Source organism: Mauremys mutica, unplaced genomic scaffold (assembly GCF_020497125.1).
Source record: "Mauremys mutica isolate MM-2020 ecotype Southern unplaced genomic scaffold, ASM2049712v1 Super-Scaffold_100274, whole genome shotgun sequence".
Classification (NCBI taxonomy): Eukaryota; Metazoa; Chordata; order Testudines; family Geoemydidae; genus Mauremys; species Mauremys mutica.
The window spans coordinates 730,766-757,443 of record NW_025423301.1 but is presented as its reverse complement, the minus strand read 5'-3'; the positions used below and the strand labels follow the sequence as shown (position 1 = coordinate 757,443).

Sequence of the window (26,678 nt, the reverse complement as noted above, 5' to 3'; positions counted from 1 at the left end):
AGCCACCATGTCAGCCGTGCTGCGCTCTGCATTGGGAGGAAAATCCCGGACCTTCTGAGAGTTTGATCGCTATTTAAAACCCCCAAAGCCGGACATGTCCATGAAAATACGGACGTATGATAACCCTAGTCGTATGCTCAAGGAGTAGGCTTTGGCCCAGATATCCCCTTCAGAAGACGTCACCAGACTGGATTAGGGATACTGGTGTGACCTCGCCTTGCAGCCCCCAAAGAAGGAATTGGGGGGACTAAATGGACAGTGCCCCTCTCTATCTGAAGCCTGGCAAGGGAGGTACATGGATCCCACTAGAATTTAAAATGAAAAGTAGGGGATGGGAGGCTCTGGACCTGGGCAGCTTTAGATACAGTACCAAGCACTTAGAAAGCAGCTGCTCTACCCCGTGTTATGCTCTGCAGAAATAAGCCCATTTGTTTTGTGTCTTTCACTTCTCAGGTGCTCCTTATTGGACCCATTTAAAAAGGATGGAGAAGAAGCTGCTAGCTGTGCCGGCAGCAAGTACTGTTCGCTTCCGTTGCCCTGCAGCAGGCAACCCCACCCCATCCATATACTGGCTGAAAAATGGCAAAGAATTCAAGGGAGAACATCGAATTGGGGGCATCAAAGTAAGGCATTGTGGGTCTAATCTTGGCTATGCTGTGTTCATTCATCTCTGGAGCTATTATTGATGGCTCGATCGGAGCCAGCGTTCACTGAGCAATCCTGATAGGGGCAAGCAAGCATGAGATCCCTGGCTTTACATAGTAAATATTTCCATGACCATTAGGGCTTGTGACATTTTTCTGCTCAAGATGTTTTTTCTATGATATGTACAAATTGCATTTCCCGTAGTACTGCCCATAATCCTGGCAACTTTATCATAAGTGAGAGAGAAGGATATCAGTGTGTATCTTCATAAACCACAGTCACTGTGGTTCAGAATGGGGGTATTTTTGATAACCATACTAATTGTTCAAATAACTCTTAAAATTAGCTGCTGCCCGTTCTGGTGGAATTCCAACTCTGAGCATTTGCTCATGTTGCTAGTCTCTTTTAAAAGTAACCTTGAAAAAAATAGATCAGGTGTATTGCTGTGCTCGCTGCAATAACTAGATGCAACAAGGTACAAAGAGACTGGGTTTACATTTTTGTAACTTGCATAAAAACCTGAGTGATACCACTGAAATCAGTGAAGTGATTCCTGACTTACATCCATGTAACAGAGATCAGCATCTGATCTAAGCTCTTAAGCAGACCTCTCTCTGTCATCATTCAGACGTGTAACACGAGCCCGGCAGAAATACTGAGACTCGGTCCAGTAACATTCTTGTGGTGAAATGCTGGAAGCCCCTTTGCCCTGGGTAATACCAAAGAGGGACCGGTTGGCAGTGTGATTTTGATGTCTACAAACAGAGCCCACAGACACCGAAAACCAGTAAATGAATGCCTAACCAGGCGACGTATCTGACCACAATTTCTGTGCCACCTTGTAATTGTACATCAAAATAAGGCAGTAACTTAGCAGGAAAATCAGTTGCTCTTGATGTTTTTCCCCTCTTGTACTATACAAATGCCTTCCTGTTTACCATTTTGGGGAACAGAATAGTTGGTGGGATGGTTATAAACACAGCAGAGTCACAAGAAAGAAAGAAAAATCTCTCTCTTTCCAGACTGTTTCCTCCTCCTTCACTCAGGCTCCTCCTGGAAGAGCTGAATATGTTTGTTTCACTTAAACCTTTGAAGCTTCCTAATCAGCACATTGTGGTTTGTTGACAAGGTTGAGGGCACACAGGCAGTTCTAGATCTTTGGAGAAGTTAAGGAGAGGAGAATCAGGGAGGTAACTCCTCTCTGCAACTGATCTGATAATAGATAACATTTCCAAGTCACCCAGTGCAGCACAAACATTTTGTACTAATTACATGTAAATACTAATGTACTAATGTACTAATTACATGCTCTTTCAGGCTTGCATGTGCATTTATACAAAAATGTGTGACGACAGCTGCACTAAATTATGCTTGCAGAATTAAACCTAAAGGTAAAAGTAATTCCACTTCCCACTTACCTGTGGTGTGAATCTACCCTTGAGTTCAGATAGAAAAGTTTCATCCTCTGCATCACAGTCACATCTCTTGCACCATAGCACTTTATTTTCTCTAGAGGCACCTTCCAGCAATAAGTAAATGTTTAAAAAGCTATCGGAGGCAGTGTGTGGTCTGTTAAACCAATAGGAGTGTAATCCCTCTGTCTGCCTAGAAAAAGATCTCTCTCTCTCTAGATACAGAAACATCGCTTTGTTTCTCTCTTTCTTGCCTCCTACCCTTGTAGAGCTTAGATGGATAGATATGCCCATTTATATCAGGTGAGGATCTGCGCCAGAAAGAAAGTAAAAAATAAATCAGTTCAGTGTATCATTTATTGAAGATTAAACTCTTCAGGTACGATGGAGTTTCTATCCCAGGATTTAGGCCCGGTAAAAGTGAATGGCCAGATCAACAGCTGGTGGAGCTTGGACAGTTTACACCAGCTGAGGATCAAGCCCAGTGGATTAACCTGCAAAGACCAGAATCACAAATTAACATTTCCTCTTTCTCTTTTTCTCCAGAGTTCAGAGTAGTTTAGACTTTGCTCTTTGGAAATCCGTGGCCAGCAGAAGAAAGCTGGAACTTGCAACATGCAAGTTTGGATTTTTTTTTTTTAATATCCCATCCTAACCTCTAATTTTTACCTCTGGTAAAAGGCATTTAGATACCCCCTAATGTGCATCAAAACTCAAAACGGGGGAAGAGAAGACTTCCAAACATGGCTGAAATAAATTATATACAGTTCATTCTTAAATGGCAGAGGAGTGAAATTCATATGACTTATCACATGAAATTTCCCAAAGAGAATTAATATTATAGAATCCTTGCTGGAATCTATAATATTGTAAGCCTGTGTGTGTTAAATGACCCTAGAAAGGAATGGGGGGCTGGAAGGGGGAGATTGAGGATTATCCCTTCCCCAGACCATTGCACCGGCTTGCGTATCAGTCTAGCAAACACAGTCTTAGTTTCTAAGTGTGTCTGCAAATGTTTGTCTCTCAAGGAGCCAAGAGTGACAACCAGGGCCACCGAGAGCGGGTTTGGGCCCCAGTCAAAAAAAAAATTCAGGCCCCCCAGCAAGAGTGGACTGGCTAAATAGGGCCGATGATGCTGGGGGAACCAGGGTCCCATTCTAGACTGCCGGGCCCCGGTAATTTGTACTGGCTTCCCCCTACCCTCTCGTCAGCCCTGGTGACACCACCAAATAAACCAGAGGGATTTCCAGTGTCTCACTGATTTGATTAAAGTCTGCAACGAGTTACTTCATGTTTCTAATGGTTTATCGAGTACACTGACTGCCCAAAATTGGGAACATCCTTCTTGTGATCCCCTGGGTCTGGACTCAGCTTTCGACTAAAACTTTTCCTTAGTTGTTTTTAAAAAACCTTTCCAGACACCTTCTGTGTCACAGGAACAGAGCTCTGACCCACAGTTTGAATCTGTATTCAGAGCCCACTTCCCCAGAGCTCAAGTCCCATACAATGAGGTGATGGACACTTTATATCTAGAATAGGCAAGACACGTGGTTGGATGTTTGGAGTGTTTGGATCTAGGTTTATGACACATGCTTCGTATCTGGAGCCAAGCTTTACCAGAGTTCAGATCCTAGATACTACCATGATGGGTGCTTTACAAATGCCTAGGAGAGAAGGATAAAGAGGGGTGTGAAGATGCAAGGCTATGATATAAGCCACTATAGAGACAGATCAGTAACAGGTTTAGATCGAGACACCCCTCTCCCCACCCCAAGTTCTGGCATCAAATCTGGTCCAGTTTCAACCTGTAAATTACATGACAGAATGCCCAGTGAAATCTCCAGGAAGAGCATCAGAATTGAACCCATCATCGTCAGCAGCCAAAACCTTTCTTCAGTCAAAACCTTTCTGTCTTTCTATTACGTATACATTTAAATGCAGTGACATGCTTTGTTGTCAACACTTAGAAACAAGTTAGGAATGTAGGCCAGTCAACACTGTTACTTGAGCAGATGCCGAGATACAAAAGGTGGGGGGAAAGTATAGTTTTATGGCAAGAGCGTGACACCCTCCATTAAAACCAAGCCATATTTGCTTCATAGCCCTTACACCCAATGTCCAGTGCAGTAACGCTGCTTTTGACAGGTTAATTGTGCTCTGATCCCTTTCAAACAAGGCATGGGGATCCAGATAACAACTAGTGAAAGATGGTTACAGTGGCTCCATTTGAATTCACCTGCAGTAGCTAAAAGTGCTGACAGCTGATTAACCACTCATTTTCTGCATCAGCCCTTGGTTTTCTGTAGTGTGCAGAACTGGCATCACTGATGCCAACTGATTCTGTGTATCAAGAATCTGCTCCAAAACGCGTTGTTAAAATACTGTTGACAGCTGTATGGGGGCAGTTGGCTTCTAACTGATGTCCAGAGGCTTGGGAAGGTTAACTAACTCTGCTCACAGGGATTATGCACACCGAGCACGTGTGCGTGTGCGCGTGCATGAATCACTTTGAGGCAAGGACGCCAACATTCATTTTCCGCCCTGCAACTGATGGGCCCCCTGTCACCTTGGCCAAGTCACTTAAAGTGGACACCATTGGTCTGAAATCCAATCAGTTAAAGAAAAGTACTATGTACTATACTCGAGCCAGTGTCGGACACCCTGGCAGTTTTGTGCTTTACACTCATGGTTTTCCTATGGTTTTTAATGTTTGTCTCTCACCTGTTACCCACTGGAAGACATACCCATTGAGAAAGGGAAACAGATAACTATATAATGGAACTAGTGAGGCTGACTGTACATAAAGTGCTGCCTAATACCCAGAGTAAACAAACTGTAAAAAATAGAATTTTTTTTCTCACTGGTCTCTTTCAGTTCTAGTGATCGGCAGGTAGGTGTTACTGGTAACACAAGTAGGTTAAAGATTTGCCAAAAAAACCAACCCCAAAGGTGTGGTTCTTTAAGCTGATGGAGTCCATTTAACTTCTCTGGCCCTCAGTTGACTGGAGTATGTGATGCTATCTTATTTAATGTCTTTGAAGCACTTTCAGTTCCTCAGATGAAAGGCACAAGATAGAAGTGCAGCTAGCAATTATTTGTTTTACCTTAGCTCCTGTGAGCTCTAGCTGTAGACCCGGCCCTCATTGTGCTAGGTGCTGTACAAACGTAGAACAAAAAGATGGTCCATGTCCCAACGGGCTTACAGCCCATTATTTATATTATGGGAGCATCTACAGCCCGTGGCAGGATCCGCGCCTGTAATACAGCCCACTGTACAGTTGATTCATTGGGCTTGATTCTCACATAAAGACCACTTTCCACCAGGCAGGCAGCGTAAATTGTCCTTAAAGTGGTCATAACTTACATTTACAGACGTGCTGCAGCCCTAGCACGCTGGCAGAGTGGGGAGCGGGGGAAGAGGCCTGGGAATAAACAAGAATGAGGCCCATTGTGTTTTGCCATTTGTTCATTGATTATAATGGTCCAATGAAATATTAGCTGGTGATGTCTTATGATTGGCTGATCTGTTTTTTCCTCCCTCTAGTTACGGCATCAGCAGTGGAGCCTAGTGATGGAGAGTGTGGTTCCGTCAGACCGAGGGAACTACACGTGCATTGTAGAGAACAAATATGGCAGCATTAGGCACACTTACCAGCTAGATGTAGTAGGTAAGATTTCTCTACTTCCTCTTCACTTCTGATACACAGCCGTCATCAAGATGGCTTATGTGCAATGATGATTTTGGGCTTAATCATATAGTCCGTCCCCTGAAGTGAATGATGTGGGTCCATAACCACAAACCCAGCTGGCCCTCCTTCTCAGCAAGCGTTCAAGGAGTGAATGCACTATCCTGGACATAATGCTTCCTGTTCAGGACTGAGGCACGTTGACTGGGGCAGTGTCTGGGAAGCCTACGCTGCAGCTCCCCAGGCGTACCCTTTCTGTGGGTAAGCAAAGAGCTGTGTTCTCAGGGGTTGCTCATCCAGCACCTTTCATGAGCCCTAGCCCAAGCTCCTGTGCAGACATTGGTAGTGGCGCTGAAAGCCACAGACAGGCATGTTCAGTGGGGAGAGGTGTTAAAAACGGGCTCCCCATTTTCACTTCAGAAAGGTTCCGCCACCGGCCTATTCTCCAGGCTGGACTGCCTGCCAACCAGACTGTGGTGGTAGGGAGTCATGTCGAATTCCACTGCAAGGTGTACAGTGATGCCCAGCCTCACATCCAGTGGCTGAAACACGTGGAAGTCAACGGCAGTAAATATGGATCCAACGGGACGTATGCCATGGTGCTAAAGGTTGGTAGACTAATTATAAAGTGAGAGGCAAGTCAGCCAGTCTAGCTCCCTGATAATGTAGGAATTTTCCCTAAAGGACGCTTTCTAATGGTGATCCAGAATTACATTATAGCATCAAGAGCTGTATTAATAGATACACTTTTGGTGTTGAAATTGACATTAAAAACAATGTGTCCCTCCGTAAATATTTTTCTGTATTAAGTCACCGTTTATCTGGTCAGCACTTTACCCTTTTCTCCCCCACACTCACCCTACTAACCAACAGTCAGTCCTGTTGTGGGGGCAATTTTTCCTTTTGATGCTGTTGCTTGCATGCTTCATTAGTGGGACAGCGTAAGAGCCTGGCGAAGGGAACCTTTTGCTTTTACGCCAGGTTGCAAACGGGAATGAATAAATAAATGTGGAAGATGGGCCACTGAGAACAAAGAAACAAAAAAAATCTTCATCTGCTTTTGAAATTTGCCTGTAAATCTGTGTGGTGTCCTCAAACATGCTGGGAATGTGGCTTATCCTGTGTTTTTCCTCTTTCTATATATGTGTATTTTTCCCCCTTGTAGACGTCAGGTGTTAACACAGCGGATGAGGAGCCAGAAATTCTGTACTTGCGAAATGTTACTTTTGAGGATGCAGGGGAATATATTTGTCTCGCTGGGAATTCTATGGGGTTTTCACATCATTCTGCTTGGCTGACGGTTCTACCAGGTATTTCCTTCTGCGCTGTGCCCTTTCTTTCCTCTTGGTGATGCTTCAGTGTTCAATTTAGAAATGCCACAGCTCATCTGCTAAGCTGGCTCACAGCCATGTAGCTTGCTGCACAGTCTGTACGTGTATGTATAGACAATAGCCATGCCCTGATTATGGGTGGAACCCCCGTTTTTCACATTGCTATGTTCCTTCATGGACACAGTCACTGAGAGCCTGATCCAAAGTCCAATAAAGTCAGTGGAAAGACTCTCATTGAAATCAATAAGCTTTGGGGTGGAGCTTGAGTGGTTCCATATCCCCTTTGCCCACGAAGGATTAGTGTTCCCCCGTGAGTTTTCTTCATTACTGTGCCCACGAGTGCAGCTGTACAACTGCTTTCAAGTCACGTGCACCCAGCTTACCCAGCTCAGCATTTAGCCCAGAGTGAAGTGACTGTGTGAAAGGAAGCAGAGTAATTTCACTATAAGGAGTTCCACTGCTGATTAAAGAATCATGGGGCATCCTCTTTCTGTTAGTATGTTTTTGGTTTTGCCTTGACCCCTTGTAAATTCAGAAGTGCCTGGACTGAAGGGAGCAGGTGGGGAATCATTCTTGATTTGCGCTTTGCTTGAGGGGGGGTTGCAGGATTGAGCTCTGAGTGCATGATGCTAATTATGTTCTAGCCATCAAAATGATTGCGCTCATGCCTGTTCAAGGGGCCTACGGGAAGTTCCGACTTTCTGGAATCCTGGGGTGGGATTTTTGCTAAAATTATTGGGATCATCTGTCCTTCCTTTACTTGTCCAAACAAAATATTTTCATTATGAATTATAATATAATTAAGCCAAGTTTCCCATTTATCCTCCCCCAAGTATCGTGTTTTTAACCTCACCATACTTTGGAGACAGGCGTGATTCAGGTGGGATAAACTGAAATCTTAGCTTGAGTTGCCATGTTAATCCCTTGTCTGGGGCACATCTGTTGCCAGCATTGGAGTCAAAACTGATGAGTGAAATAGAGGAAGGGCCCGATCCTGCATAGTTTGCAATGTTGTAGGCATTCAGAGTTGTGGATTTGGGAGGGCTCCTGTGTCAAGTCCAACGGGCTTACGCATAGACAAAGAGGTGTCCAACCTAGGCCTGATCCAATTCGCACTGAAGTCAATGGGAAGATTCCCATTGGTGACAGTGAGCTTTCGCTCAGGCCCTACCTGAATTTCTCGCACTACATGTGTACATGTTGGCTGCTGTCGCCTGTCCTCACTTCCGTCTCTTGTTACTCTACAGAGCTAGTAGAGGCGGATGATTCTGGCTCCGTTTTTGCTGTGATCCTCCGCTGTGGGGTTGGCTTCGTTTTCTTCTTCTTGGTGGTTGTCATCATGATTGTCTGTAGGGTGAAAATGACCAACAAAAAAGCCATGAACACCCCTACTGTACAGGTAACAGAAAGTAGATACAAGATTCCTATAGCCCCAACCTACCTTTACATTTCCTTTCTACGTTAGGAACGTGACCCTATGTTTTTACTCAGGCAACAATCCCATTAACATCAGCAGGCCCTTTGCCTGCATGAGGGTCAGGCCCCGTGTCTCAGTTTGTTTCACTTATTCATTTATTTTTTTCAGTGAAAACGTAGTGAGTGGCAGTTAACTCTCTTTTTAGTTTGCAATTATTGTTTGTCAGAGGCCAGCAATTCCCCAGAGGCCTGGGCTTACCTAGGACTAGTAAAACAGACCCTTAAACCAGCCCTGCTGGCCACTCGTAACAACACCCCAGGGAAAATGGACCTTCCAGAGAATAGCCTACAGTCCTGTGCCCGTAGCCAGCATGAAGGGGAGGAGTGGGAAAAGAAGTGCAGTCCTGGTCCTGGTCCCACTGAAGTCACTCGCAAAACTTCCACTGATTTCTGTGGGTCCAGGATTGGGCCTTCTTTCCGCAAGGGACAATGATGGCACTCTGTACAATAAAAATCCCATCCAGTCGTGCATCAGGGACTGGCACTGCAGAGCAGTAAGCGTAGGAATTGAAAAGGACTGCAAACCCTGCTGGTTCAGCCTCTCTGGCTGTAAACCACCTATTGGGACTGGAAAGCTGGGACTGACTCCATGGACACAAACACATTCCATGCATATAGGCCAGAACTTTAGCTGCTCTAAACTGATGTAGCTGGTGTAAATCAATAGAGTACTGTCTTCAGTGAGGCTGCTCTGGTTTACACTGGCTGAGGATCTGGCTCTGCCTGCCTAGATAGATACACTCCCATAATATGAGACTGATATTTTTAATTTCCAGGTTACAATTGATTGTAAGTCTTCAATAATCAAAGATTAGTTCAAAGTGATTTTCTTGGCTGGTTCCTTTTCAAGCACCGCTGTGTGTATCTGACACAGAGGCAGTTGGCAATAACATTTTATTTGCTCTATTGAAGCCGGTGTCATTGGACTCAAACCCTTCCATGAATTCCGGTACCCCGCTGGTCAATCTCACCCACCTCTCATCCAGCGATGGGCTGAAGCTAGCAAATGTCTCAGAGCTCGAGCTGCCTGCTGATCCCAAGTGGGAATTAACAAGATCTCGGTCAGTTAAACGTGTTGTTCTTCTGTCTTCATTCCAGTCCTCAGCCTGGTCACACATTAATTCATTTGTTTGTGTCTGTCACTTCAGCCTGACTCCGGGGAAACCTCTGGGTGAAGGTTGTTTTGGTCAAGTGGTGATGGCAGAAGCGACTGGGATCGATAAGGACAAACCAGACAAGGCCATCACTGTAGCTGTCAAGATGTTAAAAGGTACAGAGAACGGCACCATGAAGGAATGGCAGGAGTTGGGGCTGTTAGGCATTTCCCCTTGGCATTTATCTTGGTTTGGGGTTCATTTTTTATTTAAAAATATGACTACATAAGAAGAGCAAACCTAAGGCCAAATTCTCCTTTTGGCTTCCATAACTGATGCTTGTTTCCACAGATTTCTGTTAGGGTGGGTCACAGGAATTGGTGAGTGTTATCTTAAGGGTACCTAAGCGGATACAGCATTGGACTTGGCTACAGGAGACCTGGGTTCAGTTCCTAGCTCAACCACAGGTTTCCTCTATGATGTTGGACAAGTCACTTTCTTTACCCTTTGTCGGAGCACCTGGCCTTTAAAATAGGGATAATGCTTCCCGATCTCATGGGGGTATTGAGTATAAAATCCATTCAGGGTTGTAAAGTGCTTGTCTACTTGGGTGATGAGGGTCATATAAGCACTTCAATAGATCTTCCTATCAAATTGAACCCTGGCCAAGCTCCCTGAGATTACATCTCAACAGCTTAAGAAGAGGCAAAACAATGAGATTGGTTGGGCTCATCCAGATTCTCCTGTTTTCCCTGCCTAGAGCACTGAAGCTGCAGTGACTTGACTAGCTGTGGAAAACACCTGGAGGGGAGTGGCATGGCTAAGCCAAAGCAAGAAGTGCTGAGGTTCTGCACAGTATTAATACTAACACCAAATGAAAAATTTTTCCATGAGAAAGTGGGGTTTGACAAAACCTCATTGATCAATTTTGATTAAACTTTTTTTGATGGGGAAGATTTCAACATTGCCAAACTGAAACATTTTGATGTTTTGTGTTTTGGTTTGATTTTGAAAACTAAAAAACAAAATTGGTTTTCCAATTTATTCTGGGGGCTTTTACCCCACGATTCCAGACATATTTTACCTGCCCCTGATTCTTTTCCAGTACAAAAAAATGGGAATGTATGATATCCCGGATGTAAAAAGGTGGGGTAGAGTGGCGGTGAAGCCCAAAAAATCCTAAAACTGAAGTTGACAATCCAATTTTTTTTTCAGTTTCTAAACATCAAAACAAAACTCACAATGTTTTATTTCCGTGTCAAAATTTTTCAGAACTTTTTGTTTGGCAACAAGTTTTGATGTTTCAAGTTTTCACCCTGATTTGGGACAAAAGCAAATAGAGTGGTTAAGCACTGGAATAAATTGCCTGGGGACGGGGGGGTGGAATCTCCATCATTGGGGATTTTTAAGAGCAGGCTGGACAAACACCTGTCAGGGATGGTCTAGATAATACTTAGTCCTGCATGAGTGCAGGGAACTGGACTAGATGACCTCTCAAGGTCCCTTCCAGTTCTGTGATTCCTGATTAACATTTCCTGCAGGATGACCAGCTCTCAGAAATGCTCAGATGGCCACATGGCCAGCCTCCGTTCACTGAGTGTATAACATACTGTATAGTACTAATGCAATCTAGTTATGCTTTTACTCTCTAGACTCTAAGAAACACCTATTCCCTTCCTAACAGTTTCTTTCTCTTTTTTCCCCCCGTCTTCTCCAGATGATGCTACTGACGAGGATCTTTCTGACCTGGTGTCCGAAATGGAAATGTTGAAAATGATTGGGAATCACAAAAATATCATTAACCTCCTAGGCGCCTGCACGCAGGATGGTATGTTTCAGAGAAGGCCATATGCTACCATCGTACTTCATGATTTCAGTGGGAAGCAGTCCCATTCTGCTCTGTGGTGCACACCGTACTAGCTCAGCCTTATGTGTACACAGTTGCTTTTCCATACCTCTACTGCAGGTTTCTGGCCCAGCAAGCAGAGGGGTTTCCTCCTGTAATGTAATATTGTGCTCCTGGAGCCTCTTATTCAGGCTGTGTAGAGGCCAGGAGGATTTCACCCTTTCTTCATGCATCTGAATTGGCCACAAGATTAATTGTGTGCACAGACATAACTAACTGCTTTGCTCAGTGAGAAGTTGGGTGGCTTTTAGATGTTGGAGCAAATATATATATGGCTCTACCTGTTATCGATACTGGTTTTTCAAAAGCTTTTCCTTATTGTCCTCCTTTTTTGGGAAAAAATGGAGCTGGAAGCAGAGAGAGTGGTGGTTTGACTGTCATTTATTATTATTTACTCCCTGAATGCCCAAAATATGCTGGCTTTGAGTCCCAGCCCTGTGGGTTTAGGCAATTCACATAATACTCTCTATGTCTAAGCCTTCCCAGCCATCAAACGGAAAGGATAATGCTCGCCCACAGGGCAGTGAGGCAGTTGAGTTAATGTTTGTGTGTCGGTTCTGAAGAGAGATGTTTGTCAGTGGCCGCTTGGCTAGGGAACCTGACCTGAGTCCTGTCCCTATCTAACCTTCTTAGGTACTTCGGTGGCCCTCAATACTATAGTATCTGAGCACCTCATAGTCTTTAATTCATTTACCCCCAGAACACCCCTGTGCGGTAGGGAAGTTCACAGATGGGGAACTGAGGCACAGAGACAAAGTGACACACCCAGGGTCACACAGGAACTTTGTGGCAGAGCTGGGACTTGAATTTGCATTTCCTAAGCTAGTGTTCTAACCATTGGCCCTTCCTCTTCAGTGCTACATTTGTGGCTGACCTGCCTCATAGACTCTGCATCAGAAGGGACCGTCATGATCATCTAGTCTGACCTCCTGCACAACGCAGGCCACAGAATCTCACACACCCACTCCTGTAACAAACCCCTAACCTATGTCTGAGTTATTGAAGTCCTCAAATTGTGGTTTGAAGACCTCAAGCTGCAGAGAATCCTCCAGCAAGTGACCTGTGCCCCATGCTGCAGAGGAAGGCGAAAAACCTCCAGGGCCTCTGCCAATCTGCCCTGGAGGAAAATTGGTTCCCGACCCCAAATATGTCGATCAGCTAAACCCTGAGCATGTGGGCAAGACTCACCAGCCAGCACCCAGGAAAGAATTCTCTGTAGTAACTCAGATCACACCCCATCTAACATCCCATCACAGACCATTGGGTATATTTACCTGCTAATAATCAAAGATCAATTAATTGCCAAAATTAGGCTATCCCATCATACCATCCCCTCCATAAATGTATCAAGCTTAGTCTTGAAGCCAGATATGTCTTTTGTCTCCACTACTCCCCTTGGAAGGCTGTTCCAGAACTTCACTCCTCTAATGGTTAGAAACCTTCATCTAATTTCAAGTCTAAACTTCCTAGTGTCCAGTTTATATCCATTTGTTCTTGTGTCCACATTGGTACTAAGTTTAAATAATTACTCTCCCTCCCTGATATTGGTCAGTGCCTTTATATAACGGTACTAACACCTCCTTATCTTTACTGGAAACACCTCACCTGATGCATCCCAAGACCGCATTAGCGTTTTTAACGGCCATATCACATTGGCGGCTCATAGTCATCCTGTGATCAACCAATACTCCGAAGTCCTTCTCCTCCTCTGTTACTTTCAACTGATGTGTCCCCAATTTATAACCAAAATTAATCCCTAAATGCATGACCTTGCACTTTTCACTATTACATTTCATCCTATTACTATTACTCCAGTTTACAAGGTCATCCAGATATTCCTGTATGATATCCCGGTCCTTCTCTGTGTTAGCAATACCTCCCAGCTTTGTGTCATCCGCAGACTTTATTAGCACATTCCCACTTTTTGTGCCAAGGTCAGTAATAAAAAGATTAAATAAGATTGGTCCCAAAACCGATCCCTGAGGAACTCCACTAGAAACCTCCCTCCAGCCTGACAGTTCGCCTTTCAGTATGACCCGTTGTAGTCTCCCCTTTAACCAGTTCCTTATCCACCTTTCAGTTTTCATATTGATCCCCATCTTTTCCAATTTAACTAATAACTCCCCATGTGGAAGCATATCAAATGCCTTACTAAAATCGAGGTAGATTAGATCCACTGCGTTTCCTTTGTCTAACAAATCTGTTACCTTCTCCAAGAAGGAGATCAGGTTGGTTTGGCACGATCTGCCTTTTGTAAAACCATGTTGTGTTTTGTCCCAGTTACCATTTACCTCAGTGTCCTTAACTACTTTTTCCTTCATTTTTTTCCCAAGACCTTGCATACTACAGATGTCAAACTAACAGGCCTATAGTTACTCGGATCACTTTTTTTCCCTTTCTTAAAAATAGGAACTATGATAATGAGCTTGCAATTTCATGTGCCAGTTCCTTTAATATTCTTGGACGAACATTATCTGGGCCCCCCAATTTCATCCCATTAAGCTGTTCGAGTTTGGCTTCTACCTCGGATGTGATAATATCTACCTCCATATCCTCATTCCCATTTGTCATCCTACCATTATCCCTAAGCTGCTCATTAGCCTCATTGAAGACTGAGGCAAAGTATTTGCTTAGATATTGGGCCATGCCTAGATTATCCTTAACCTCCACTCCATCCTCAGTGTTTAGCGGCCCCACTTCTTCTTTCTTTGTTTTCTTCTTATTTAGATGGCTATAGAACCTTTTACTATTGGGTTTAATTCCCTTTGCAAGGTCCAACTGTACATGGCTTTTGGCCTTTCTCACTTTATCCCTACATGTTCTGACCTCAATAAGGTAGCTTTCCTTGCTGATCACTCCCATCTTCCATTCCTTGTAGGCTTTCTGATTTTTCTTAATCACCTCTCTGAGATGCTTGCTCATCCAGCTTGGTCTACAACTCCTGCCTATGAATTTTTTCCCCTTTCTTGGGATGCAGGCTTCTGATAGTTTCTGCAACTTTGACTTGAAGTAGTTCCAGGCCTCCTCTGCCTTTAGATCCACAAGTTTTTCAGTCCAATCCACTTCCCTAACTAATTTCCTTAATTCTTTAAAATTAGCCCTTTTGAAATAAAAAACCCTAGTCCCAGATCTATTTTTGTTCATCCTTCCATCTAGTTTGAACTGAATTAGCTCATGATCACGTGAACCAAGGTTGTCCCCTACAACCATTTCTTCCATGAGGTACTCACTACTCACCAAAACCAACTCTAAAATGGCATCCCCTCTTGTTGGTTCTTCAACTACTTGGTGAAGAAATCCATCAGCTATTGCATCCAGAAAAATCTGAGCCCTATTATGATAACTAGCACTTGTCCTCCAGTCCATATCTGGGAAGTAAAAGTCTCCCATGATCACACAATTCCCATTAGTGTTTACTTCATTAAAACATTAAAGAGGTCTCTATCCATATCCAGATCAGATCCTGGCGGTCTGTAGCACACCCCAAGCACTATCTCAGGGGTGGCTCTAGTAGCTTTCTTCCCCAATGTTATTTTTACCCAGACAGACTCTATCTTATCCATTCCTTATTTCTTTAGTCTACCTCATCATTGATATACAGTGCTACTCCACCACCTTTGCCTTTATTTCTGTCTTTCCTAAACAGCACATACCCTTCAATACCTGTACTCCAGTCATGACTACTATTCCACCATGTTTCTGTTATCCCTATAATATCCAGTTTCACTTTCTGCACCAGTAGCTCTAGTTCCTTCATTTTTTTACCTAGGCTCCTTGCATTAGTGTACAAACATCTTATTTTTTGCCGTTTGGCTTCACTGACATTCTTTACCCGATTAGGCACAGACATTCTACCACCAGTATCACCTATTAGACTGGTATCTACACTATCCTTCCTCCTTATGTCCATTCTCCTACCCACGGCTGTATCCTTTCTTGCTTTGTTTTCTTCCCTCTCAATGTTAAATTCCGGCATGGAGATTACCTGGACATCTTCCCCAGATTCCTAGTTTAAAGCTCTCTTAATCAGTTGTGCACCAGCTGCCATCCTAGAAATCTATTTCCCTCCCTACTTAGGTGAAGTCCAGCCCAAGAGAACAGTCTTCCGCCCATGAATGCTTCGCAGTGGCCATACATCCCAAAGCCCTCCTTATAGCACCACTGCCTGAGCCATCTGTTGATCACCATAATGTCACCTCACCCCCTCTTTCCCTTTCAGTAAAATGAGGCTAGTGACTCTCACTCTGCTTTGCAAGGCGCTTTGTAATTATGATGTAAGAGCCAGATTGTGACTGTTTTTTGTTGACAGGCCCACTTTACATTCTGGTAGAATATGCGTCAAAAGGGAACTTGCAGGAATATCTCCGGGATCGTCGGCCGCCTGACATATTTTCACTCGACACCTCCAAGCTGCCAGAAGAGCAGTTAACATTTAAAGATTTAGTCTCGTGCGCCTACCAGGTGTCCTGTGGCATGGAATATTTGGCATCTCAGAAAGTGAGTTGAGTGACTTGGAGTCTGTTGTTATTTATCACGTACATAAACATATGTGTCATGTGATAGGTGTGCACAGTGCATTGTGGGCAAATATATGACTGGGTTCTGCCCTTAAGAGCCTAGTACAGGAATTATTTTTTTCAGTAAGAAATGCATTGCTGCTTGCAAAGAAGCATTGTTAAGGGACCTAGAAGTCCATTTGTGTATGATCACATCCATTTATGAGCGATTTAGCTGGGTGCCCCTTTGCTGTAATCAACAATCCAACAGTAAGACTAAGCTTGATAATGTATGGAGGGGATGGTATGATGGGATAGCCTAATTTTGGCAATTAATTTGGCAATTGATCTTTGATTATCAGCAGGTAAGTATGCCCAGTGGTCTGTGATGGGATGTTAGATGGGTTGGGATCTGAGTTACTACAGAGAATTCTTTCCTGGGTGCTGGCTGGTGAGTCTTGCCCACATGCTCAGGGTTTAACTGATCGCCATATTTGGGGTCGGGAAGGAATTTTCCTCCAGGGCAGATTGGCAAAGGCCCTGGAGGTTTTTTGCCTTCCTCTGCAGCATGGGGCACGGGTCACGGGTCACTTGCTGGAGGATTCTCTGCAGCTTGAGGTCTTCAAACCGCAATTTGGGGACTTCAATAACTCAGACATAGGCTAAGGGTTTGTTATAGAAGTGGATGGGTGGGATTCTGTGGCCTGCATTGTGCAGGAGGTCAGACTAGATGATCATAATGGTCCCTTCTGACCTTAAAGTCTGAGTAAGTGTGTGAACAGTTTGGCAATACATGGACAATTGCAGAGTCCATATGAAAGGCAGACCTCAGTTGCGTGTTTTCAGTGAGCAAATACAAATGTCACACAACAGAAACGTCTAAATGCAGAAGTAATTGACTTTCAGATGTCCGACCTTCAGTCAGTCTCAGCCACTAGCCAGAGGTGGCCATGGTCAGATTTAGAGCCATGCTGCGCTGTACGCTGCATCTTGGTGGCGTCAGCATGACAGCAAAATTGAAAGTCACTTTGAGAGAGAATCTCATCTCAGACAATGGAATCAGGAGCCTCTGTGGCCCCTTTTCAGTACTGCTGAAAGTGCAGAGCATCAAGGCTGAGGCAGAGACACAGCCTGTGACAAACATTCGTTTGCTAGAAGAGCAGTATCTCTGGTTAGTTACCAGGTGAACATAGACTCCCTTGGAGTTAGCCCAGCGAAGGATTTGGCCCATTCATAACAAGACCTGACACTTACATAGAGCCATCCGTGGGCTCCGAAAGCACTTTGCAAACATTGGACCTGACACTAGTCTCACACTTGCTTCACTGGAGTTACTCCTGATTTATACTGATGTAAGCAGTTGACAATCAAGCCCATCTTACAGATGGGGAAACTGGGACATTAGTTTATACACAGTGAGTCAGTCGTAGAGCAGGGAATCAAATCCTAGTGTCTCGATTCCCATTGCCCTCCTGTAAGTAAACCATTAGCCCAGACTCTCCTCCCTGGTGGTGGCAGCTTGGTGTGCAGCCCCGGGATCTAGCCAATCTCCAGTCCAAGTGTCCTGTCCTGAGAGAGCAGATGAAGAAGCACTGCTGTCTTGCGTGTGTGTGTGTGGGGGGGGGGGGGTGTAGATGTTGCTTAGAAGCCGTTTGTCTGAGACTGCATGTGGCAGCGATGATCTAAAGGGTGAAGAATTAAATGGTGCAGCTTTATTGGCTTTCAGGTAAATGAATCGGCATAAACCACGAATCATAAGCAGTTTAACGAGCCCATATTTATCTCCATGCTCACCTTTCACAGTGCATTCACCGAGACTTGGCAGCCAGGAACGTGTTAGTCACTGAAGACAATGTGATGAAAATAGCCGATTTCAGCCTAGCCAGAGATGTTGGCAACATCAGCTGTTACAAGAAAACAGCCAGTGTGAGTACACAGCTGCCAAGTGCATGGCAGGTCCCAGTGGTGGAGGAGTCAGCAGCACACGCCCTTGGTCCACACCTTCTTTTTAAACAAATTACTGCATTGAGAAAAACATTGGGCCCTGATCCAGCAGTTGGTAGCAGGCAGGCAGGCCCCTGTACCCACAAGGAGCCCTGTTGAGATCATCGATAGTCCTGCTGAAATGACAAAAACACCCCATTTGATTTCAGCAGGATCACAGTGAAGCCATTGGGTGAATTCACTCTGTGGATTTCCCCCTACAGTTCAGACTAAGCAGCATTTTTGCACTGAGTGAAATGATCTCTTCAAGCCAGCGAGGCCTGTGTGTGTTGGTCCCACTCTATTTTGAAACTGTCCAGCCCCACAGCTGCGTTCGTACACGATGGATGCTGTTTTTCATGCAGAGATTTAAATGTCTTGATTCATTAAACCTGTCTTGGCAGTGAAATGCAGCATGCAAGAGGGGGAGGGTGTTTATAATGCAGATAGTCAGTGAAGACCGGGGATCAAATGTTATATTCTGTTTACATGTGGCCACTACTGCCTGTACAGTGATCAGGGAAGCAGATGTGGTGACTAATGAAAATGTTTCAAACTGGATTAGAATAGAAGATTCAGATAGTGCCCTTGTGGCTGAGTGAATATGCTGATGGAACATTCCCTTTGTCTTCCTAATTACAGGGTCGGCTGCCTGTGAAATGGATGGCTCTAGAAGCATTGTTTGACGGGGTCTACACTCACCAGAGCGATGTGTAAGCATTATTTGTATTCTCTCTTCTGTAAATTTCACATGCTGTAGCTTCAGTGATTCAAAATCGTAGTTTCAGCACGTAGGTAATGCAGCAATGGACACATCAGTTTACCTAAATTAGAGAGAGAGAAAGAGACACACAATCTCTATTTTAAAAAAGAAAATGGAGGCAAAATATATTTTGAAAAAGTGGACTTTTAAATGTAGCACAGCAGCAGTGCCAAGGCATTTAACATTAGACCTGTGCTGATTTTTGTAGGGGGTGTTTCTTCCAGTCCGGCCAGTGAAATAAGGGTTGTAACAAGCAAGCTTTGATATCAGCTTGCACAGTGGCCTGTGGTTCCTAGCCTGTGATTCAGTGAAGCTGGGCATGAATCATTGGATTTGTTCCGTTCAGTGGAGCTGGTGGAAGACCTAATGAAGAGCCAGGGGTAATAAATGGGCTGTCACCTATCTGATTAAATGCTGATTTCAGTTTCAGACGTGGTGCCTGGGAGTTCTTTGCTAGTGAGTTGGATCAGCAGAGATCTCCAAGTAACTAGTGAAAATGGCCTAGGCAATTAGTCATGCTATTGACGGCTGTGTTAGCTGTGCATGGCTGCACTGAAATAAAGCAAAAAACCAAACAAACTGAAAAACCTCATTGAATTTAAAACATCTTTCTTTGGTTCCCAGCTGGTCTTTTGGAGTGCTGCTATGGGAGATCTTTTCTTTGGGGGGGGGGGTCTCCATATCCGGGAATTCCAAGCAAGGAACTCTTCAAATTCTTAAAAGAAGGCAATCGGCTGGACAAGCCAGCAAACTGCACTCATGACCTGTAAGTGAGGGAGGGAGTAGCTTTATGGCTTCATTTCTAGAAACCTTGGCTGACGCACGAGTTTATTTTCCTTCTTAATTCAGTTTCTCCAGGGTGTGTGTGTGTATAAATATTGCTGCCCATTCCTTTGTCTGACCCCCACTTACTACTGTTTAGCTGGTCCTGCTGTGCGATTGTCCGGCTGGCTCCAGATAGACTTACCGAGCCTGATGCATTTAGACTCATTACATCACCGACAGTCAAAATATGCAGCTACGCTTGCTATGCTTGGTCGATTCATGTCAACCCATGCCCAGCTCAGGTCTGTGGATTTGCCTAGTGAGGCTCAGGCATAAGCAGACTAAGCAATCGCTTAGGTCCCCAAGCAGTATTTGTTGGGGTGGAGCAGGGGAAGAGGATAGTCCTTCTTTGAGCCCCCAGTGGGCTAGCAGTGCCTCTGGTGACTTACCCTTCGAATGCAGCATTTCCTGCCTGATGTATTTGTCTGATTGCAGCAGTACTCCGCTCCTGGCACGTTGGTCACTGCAGACAAGAAACACTTTCTCTGGCCCTGAGACCATTGCTAGGAGGCCGGTTCTGAGCCTCTGAAAATGGCATCATTACGTTTAGTTTCCTTCCTTGTTGTTTCAACTTCAGTAACGCCCTAAACAAATGTGAATTAAGTAACATTTAATTGCTTGTGTCTAACTCCAGTCAGTACGCTGGGACTGAGGCAGGACGAATCACTATTCAGTGAGTGTCCTGCTAGCAGTACTCCATTTTAAGCCTGTTGTCTCGCCGTTCCCAGCTGTTGTCTTTTAACTCTTCCCTGGTCCAGTTGGCTTTGCCTACTCCACACTGTGGACAAACCTGCTGTAGGCAAAGCTTTCCCTGCTGTATGTTGGATTTCAAAGCAGATCAATCTGTATGAAATTGGTATTTGCTCTTGTTTCATAAGTGCTGCATCTCTGTGGGAGGACGCCCTCTCCTGTAAACATCATTGGTTCCTGCTTAAGGGAGAGGGCACTCAAGACCAATAGGGCCTGATGAGTGTCCTCTTGCTCCTAGCAAAGTGACAGGGCGAGAGCCAGGCCTTAGCATTGTTTACCATACAAACCAGATTTCCGACTAGGACATTAGGGGCTTCTGTTTGGATAATCCAATGGCTTCCTAGTCAAATGTGACAGTTTATGGCTAGCTTTGTGATTTGCAGGTCGCCCACCTTATTGTAAAGGGGTGTGCGTGCATGTCAAAGAAGTTGAAGTGTGAATTTCCTCCTCCTTGATTTCCCTTTGGGGCCTCTGGTCCTGCTGCCAAGGCCATGAATGCTGGGGCTACATAGAGCACCAAGCCATTGGCAACCTTAGGCCTATGCTGCCAAGGACTGTGTGATAGACAGCTACAGTAATAAAACTCCTGATAGACCCAGCTGCCTTTCTCAGTACTCTGTAGCCTGGGCTTTCCCTCCCTCTTCACACCCAGTTTCCATACCTGCCCCTCTTGGGCTCCGGCACTGTGGGTTCCTAAGGCCCCGTGCTGGAGAGGTTTACCTAGGGGATCCCCTTTCTTTACTTCTGCTGCAGGCATACCAGCTGGGTTGTGTTACGCCCTGTAGCAATGCACAGACTGGTGGCTGTATCTGGGCTGGGCAGTGGGTTCAGGCACAGAAGGAGCTGCATGTCTCACTTTGTTTAGAGCAATGCAAAGCAGTGGGGGCTGGTTCTGCCCCAGCAGGTGCATGGGCCAAAGCCTGGCTGTGCTGGGACATGTAGATCTGCACACGTGCTCTTCTCTCTCCCCCACCCCATCACAGGGAAGGCCTCTTGCTCTTTGTTCTCCTCAGGTACATGATCATGAAGGAGTGCTGGCATGTAGTCCCATCGGAACGGCCAACCTTTAAGCAGCTAGTGGAAGACCTGGATAGGGTCCTGACTGTAACACCAACGGAGGTAAGTGTTTCTCTCTGGCTAAAGATCAGTCCTGAGCAGAGATGGGCCTGAACCAGAGCCCTGCAGTTGAGCTCTGGAGGTGGCTTGAAATTCAGACCTGGCCCCTATCTTTATAATTGGCTAAGCCAAAATCCCAGATCCCCAAACCCTCATGCTTTGGGGGTGTTCAAAACCCAGCTCTGGCATCCCCAGCTCTAACCCTAATGCTTGTGGTAACTGAAAAGTGTTGCAGCATCATTAGCTATCTCTCCTCCCTCACCCCTGACCATGTAACCATGTGTCTTCTCTCCTTGCAGGAGTACCTTGACCTCTCCGTGCCATTTGAGCAGTATTCCCCCGCCCGCCAGGACACACACAGCACCCACTCTTCGGGAGACTATTGCGCAATGAAGGCTGTTCCGTGAAACTGCTTGGTAATTCAAGAAGCTTTTTGTTGTTGAGCCATAGAAGTTTGGGGTTATTTTTTTCCCCATTTTGCTGTATAAGAAGTCTAAAAGCACTGTTTCTCCTGAAGGAACTAATCTCTAGCCAAGATGATTTGAGATATATATATATATATATATATATATAAAAAAACAAACAAACACCCCCTGTTAAATGTAGGGGTGCTGACTTCTGGACCTCCGGGAATGGATTATCGAGTGCCAGAGTTGCCATTCTGTGCCTGCAATATAAAGAAGAGGAAAAAAACCCTTTCTTTTTCTGGGGAGGAGAAGTGTAAAGAATGTAGAAATTCTTTGCTTATGCAATCTGTTCATGAACCTTTTTGGTGAAGCTGAAGAGACACATTGCCTGCAGGGATTAATATATTTATATAAATAGCTGTATTTTTGTTGGTTGTTTTTTTTTTTATAGTCACTTGATCATTACCCAGCTACTTATATAAAAAAAAAACTCCCCCCCCCCCCCAAATCCCTTTTTTTGACATAGTCACAATCTCAAAGGAGTTAATGGTTTGGTGGCAAACAGCGGTTTGACTGTAATAGATCATAACCCTCTCTTGCACTTGGGCTGCGGGTGACTGGTGTATACAGAAGAGTCAGAACATTCCAAACGGAAGGGCAAATGCATGAAAGTCATTGTAATGTGTTCATTTTGGGGGTCATAGAGAGGAAAGCGTCAAAGTGGTGGGTATAAAGGTACCACATGTCTCCAGGGAATTGCTAAATAATTAAATCAGAAGCAGAATTATGGTATGTCTATACTACCCACCGGATCAGCGGGCAGCGATTGATCCAGCGGGGGTCGATTTATCATGTCTAGTATAGACATGATAAATCAACCCCCAAGCACTCTCCCATTGACACCTGTACTCCAGCACCGGGAGAGGCGCAGGCAGAGTCGACGGGGGAGCGGCAGCAGTCGACTCACTGCAGTGAAGTGAAGACACTGCGGTGAGTAGATCTAAGTACATCGACTTCAGTACATTATTCATGTAGCTGAAGTTGCGTAACTTAGATCAATCCCCCATCCTAGTGTAGACCAGGCCTTAGTCTCTGATCTTGCAACTTCTTGCACATGAGCAGACTGTCCAGTGCAGTGCCGTAGGAGGCAGCAGGGGGCGCTGGGAGAAGGGGCAGCAGGGGGCGCTGGGCTGCGGGGACAGACTGGGGGCAGCAGGGGGCGCTGGGAGAAGGGGCAGCAGGGGGCGCTGGGCTGCGGGGACAGGCTGGGGGCAGCGGGGGCGGTGGGAGATGGGGCAGCTGGGGGCGCTGGGCTGCGGGGACAGGCTGGGGGCAGCAGGGGGCGCTGGGAGAAGGGGCAGCAGGGGGCGCTGGGCTGCGGGGACAGGCTGGGGGCAGCAGGGGGCGCTGGGACAAGTGGCAGCAGGGGGCGCTGGGCTGCAGCGACAGGCTGGGGGCAGCAGGGGGCGCTGGGAGAAGGGGCAGCAGGGGGCGCTGGGCTGCGGGGACAGGCTGGGGGCAGCAGGGGGCGCTGGGACAAGAGGCAGCAGGGGGCGCTGGGCTGCGGGGACAGGCTGGGGGCAGCAGGGGGCACTGGGACAAGGGGCAGCCGGGGGCGCGGGGACAGGCTGGGGACAGCAGGGGGCGCTGGGACAAGGGGCAGCAGGGGGCGCGGGGCTGCGGGGACAGGCTGGGGACAGCAGGGGGCGCAGGGCCAAGAGGCAGCAGGGGGCGCTGGGCTGCAGGGACAGGCTGGGGGCAGCAGGGGGCGCTGGGAGACGCGTCAGCAGGGGGCGCTGGGCTGCTGGGACAGGCTGGGGGCAGCAGGGGGCGCTGGGCTGCGGGGACAGGCTGGGGGCAGGCAGGGGGCGCTGGGAGAAGGGGCAGCAGGGGGCGCTGGGCTGCAGGGACAGGCTGGGGGCAGCAGGGGGCGCTGGGACAAGAGGCAGCAGGGGGCGCTGGGCTGCAGGGACAGGCTGGGGGCAGCAGGGGGCGCTGGGACAAGGGGCAGCAGGGGGCGCTGGGACAAGGGGAGAGGCTGGGGGCAGCAGGGGGCGCTGGGACAAGAGGCAGCAGGGGGCGCTGGGCTGCGGGGACAGGCTGGGGGCAGCAGGGGGCGCTGGGAGAAGGGGCAGCAGGGGGCGCTGGGCTGCGGGGACAGGCTGGGGGCAGCAGGGGGCGCTGGGAGAAGGGGCAGCAGGGGGCGCTGGGCTGCGGGGACAGGCTGGGGGCAGCAGGGGGCGCTGGGAGAAGGGGCAGCTGGGGGCGCTGGGCTGCGGGGACAGGCTGGGGACAGGCAGGGGGCGCTGGGCTGTGGGGACAGGCTGGGGGCAGCAGGGGGCGCTGGGAGAAGGGGCAGCAGGGGGCGCTGGGCTGCGGGGACAGGCTGGGGGCAGCAGGGGGCGCTGGGAGAAGGGGCAGCAGGGGGCGCTGGGCTGCGGGGATAGGCTGGGGACAGGCAGGGGGCGCTGGGCTGTGGGGACAGGCTGGGGGCAGCAGGGGGCGCTGGGACAGGGGGGCAGCCGGGCTCTATGCCCCACCCCACCCAGCCCAGTGAGGCCGTACCGAGGCTGCTGGTCCGCGCGGCCCTGTGGACATTGGCCGTCTCCTCGCCCTGCCATAGGCCGTACACGGCGCCAGGCCGCAGCCCCCGCAGCATGGCCGAGCGTTGGGCGCCCGGCACCGGCACCTCCTGGGCGGGCCCCCGGCCCTTGGCCCGGTACCGGACGAGGAAGGTGTCGAAGTCGCCCTCGGGCGTGTCCCAGCGCAGCCGCAGGGAGGTCGGGGTCACCTCGGAGACGAGCAGCTGCTCCAGCCGGGGGGGTGTCACACTGGAGGCTTCCGGGAAGGCTGCGGGGGCAGGAGGGGGCTCAGGCTCCCGCAAGGGCAGGACGGGGTTAATTGTCCCCGGGGGAGATGGGGCCAGTGGCCAGGGCCAGGCAACAGGGGGTTAATTCTATCCCATCATGCACCTGACCGGGAGCCAGGCCCTGACCTGGGGCTCTGTCACAGAGTGGAAAGGGTTAACTGCCGCGTTGGGGGAGGACGGAGGGAGGACAGGAGTGGGGGGGTCAGGAGCAGGGGGCACAGGGGTGAGGCCCAGCAGAGAAGGGTCTGTCCCCACAGCTCGTCGGTAGCGCAATGGGATCGTTAGCCCCGTGTTACAGGTGGGGAAAGCGAGGCCAGGGGCAGGTATGGGGCTTCCTGCATGGTCACCCGGAAGGTCAGAGGCAGAGCTGGGAGAGAACCCAGGAGTCCAGCTGCGGAGGGAAGACCTGAGGCAGGAAGGGAGCTGGTAGAATCCAGCCGGGCGCCCCAGGCTGTCGAGGAGCCCTGGCTGCCCCCGCCCCCCCCCCGGCACTGACCTGTGACGGCATTGGTGGAGATGGGGCCGAGGCGCTTGTGGCCGGAGATGCCGTAGAAGTTGAACTTGTACTTGCGGGAGGGGAGCAGGTCAGAGACGATGAGCGTGCGGGATCCCCCGTCCACGGGCAGCGCCTGGCGTTTCCCCTCCGCGTCCCGGTACTGCAGGAGGAAGGAGTCGAAGGACCCGGCCTGGACGGTCCAGGAGAGGTGGACAGAGTCTTTGGTGACGTCGGAGGTCGAGAGCTCCCCCAGCTTGGGCTGCATGGCCCCTTCCTCCTCCTCCTCGTCCTCGTCCGGCCTGGGGAGAGGGGAGCAGTTCAGACCCAGCCCGGCCCCCACGTCTCCCAGTCCCGGCCGAGGGGTCAGCTCCCAGTGCTGGGGCCCTGTCTACAGTGGCGCTTTCCAGCGCTGTAACTCGCTCCGCTCAGGGGGGTCACAGTGGGGTGTTTTCATCCCCTGAGCGAGAAAGTTGCAGCGCTGCAAAGTGCCAGCGTAGCCAAGGCCAGGGTCACTGTGGAGAGTTCTCTGAAATCATCCACTCAATGGGCAGTGGCAGCCAGACAGGGCCGGCTCCAGACACCAGCGCGCCAAGCACGCGCTTGGGGCGGCATCCCGCACGAGGGCAGCAGATGGCCCCGGTGGACCTCCCGCAGGCATGCCTGGGAGAGGTCCACCGGAGCCGCGGACCGGCAACCGCCAAAGCACCCCCACGGCGGGGCGCCCAGAGCCCTTTAAATCCCAGCCGCCGCCGGGAGCCAGAGGGCTCTGGGCTGCGCGCTGCGGCAAGGAGCCCAGAGCCCTTTAAATCCCAGCCGAGGCGGGGAGTCAGAGGGCTCTGCGCTGCCGGCAGCCGCGGGGAGCCCATGTCCCTTTAAATCTCAGCCGCGGCCGGGAGTCAGAGGGCTCTGGGCTGCCTGCAACCGCGGGGAGCCCAGAGCCCTTTAAAAGCACCTGCCGCCCTAAGGGCACACAGACTGCACCCCCGCCTCCCCCCAGCCCAGGGCGGCAATTCAGCGTGCTGCTTGGGGCGGCAAAAACTGTAGAGCCGGCCCTGCAGCCAGAGCAGCGAACAATGGTTGGAAGCATTAAGAAAGGGATCAATAACAAGACAGAAAATATCCTGTTGCCTCTGTATAAATCAACAGGATGCCCACACCTGGAGCAGGTTTAATTGTATCTGCTTGATGGGTGGTATTGCCAATCGCGCTGGAAAAAAAACCCTCTAAAAGCCTGCTTGCTGGCATTTCCGTCTTTCTTAGTCTTTTTCCATGCTCCTGTAAGTGAGAGTGCTGATGACTTCTATTTATTTGCAGAACAAAACTGCAGGGCAGTGGCCGTGCAAGCCTTACACCACACTAACAATGTACCGTCACCAGGCGGAAGAACGTTAGTGTGCATGCCTAGTCTATCCTGCAGCTCCTT

General features: G+C 48.3%; 1 pseudogene; it reads left to right on the top strand.

Annotated features, from left to right (window-relative positions):
- The first annotated feature begins 449 nt into the window (after positions 1–449).
- LOC123360587 lies at positions 450–21,890 on the top strand (annotated as a pseudogene).
- Positions 21,891–26,678: the final 4,788 nt, after the last annotated feature.